Genomic DNA, 1,265 nt, shown 5'->3' with positions numbered 1-1,265 from the left:
GCACCGTCATAGTTTGCAGCTCTAAGAGTGGTTTTCCGCTGTGGAAGTGTTGATTGGGCGACTGAATAATATTGTTGGTTTCCATGGTTCACCTGGTGTTCTTGAAGCCGCTTTAGCAGGCGATTTCCAGTCCGTATTATCGACCTGTTCCCGTATAGATCAATAGACAACGCTATGTTCGACACTGCTAAATAACGCACGTTTTTGAAAATGAAGGAATTGAGGCGCGAGATCTTCACAGGCGGCTGCGATAGTCCAGGAGCCAGGTGACTGCATAGTCTACTCAATAAGTGTGAAAACTCACGTAAAGCAAAATAAAAAAAGTCTTGGAGGTGCTGGGTATCGATCCCAGTACCTCTCGCATGCTAAGCGAGCGCTCTACCATCTGAGCTACACCCCCTACGCAGCACACGCCGCAGTGGGAAGCTCTTGAGAGCTGACTGCCTTGCGCGTCGCTCTCGTCGATGACCCAGATGGGATCCGGTTGGGAGCAGAGCGCATTCGCCACTGAGAAACCGATCACATCGTGTGGTAGTGAACCTCGCTACAATCAACCACATGTCCCGCGGTGTTGAAGACGACGCTGAAGATGCGATGTGGTATCAGTCTGTTCGGCTTAACTGCAACGCGAAAGGCAGGCTCCAAGATACGCCAGAGCGTTGAGAGCTGGCACCCATTTTGTCGTTCTCTGAGACCCTTTGCGAATGCCGTCTTCTTTCGAAATGTTTATGAATCGAATACTCCTATACTGGCGCTTTCGAAAATGTGGCACACGCCTTACACAATGCCATTCGCTATTTATGCATGAAATGTTAACAGCGGGCGTATTGGGCGGTAGTTAATTGACGAATTCGTCACGTCACTGAGACTGTGGGCCATGTAATTGCGGTTTGCCTTGAATGTGCGTTCGAAATACAGGAGTTGTCCGCTTTCTTGACGCGTTTCGAGGGCGGGCCACTCTAGGAGGACCTTGAATGGGACTCTTAGCTGGAAACTTGGGCAGCTTTCCAGGCAACGCACTGGCTGCTTCGTTTCTTAGGGTTCAAAGAGCCTCGACTTGCGGCATGCAATTTGTCGCTTTCCAGATGTGGTCGCATATTTACCATCTCTCTTCTATCCACAGTTACATATCCCCGTTTCTTCTCCTCTTTCCCTCCCCCAGTACCGAGTAGCAGGCCAGGTGATCATAGCTAAGGCCGACCTATCCACCTTTTTCTAAAAAAAAAAATCTCTCTGGCTCTCTCTCTTCTCAGGGGAAACCTGCA

At 49.8% G+C, this 1,265-nt stretch overlaps 1 non-coding gene across 1 annotated transcript; it reads right to left on the bottom strand.

Moving 5' to 3' along the window:
- Positions 1 to 327: 327 nt before the first annotated feature.
- Positions 328 to 400, bottom strand: TRNAA-AGC (transfer RNA alanine (anticodon AGC)). The gene has a single exon. It is a non-coding gene; the product is annotated as a tRNA-Ala (tRNA).
- Between the last annotated feature and the right edge of the window lie 865 nt (positions 401 to 1,265).

This window comes from Amblyomma americanum, chromosome 4 (genome assembly GCF_052857255.1).
Source record: "Amblyomma americanum isolate KBUSLIRL-KWMA chromosome 4, ASM5285725v1, whole genome shotgun sequence".
Taxonomy (NCBI): Eukaryota; Metazoa; Arthropoda; class Arachnida; order Ixodida; family Ixodidae; genus Amblyomma; species Amblyomma americanum.
Note: the sequence above shows the minus strand (reverse complement) of the source record. Positions and strands in the feature narration are given on the sequence as shown.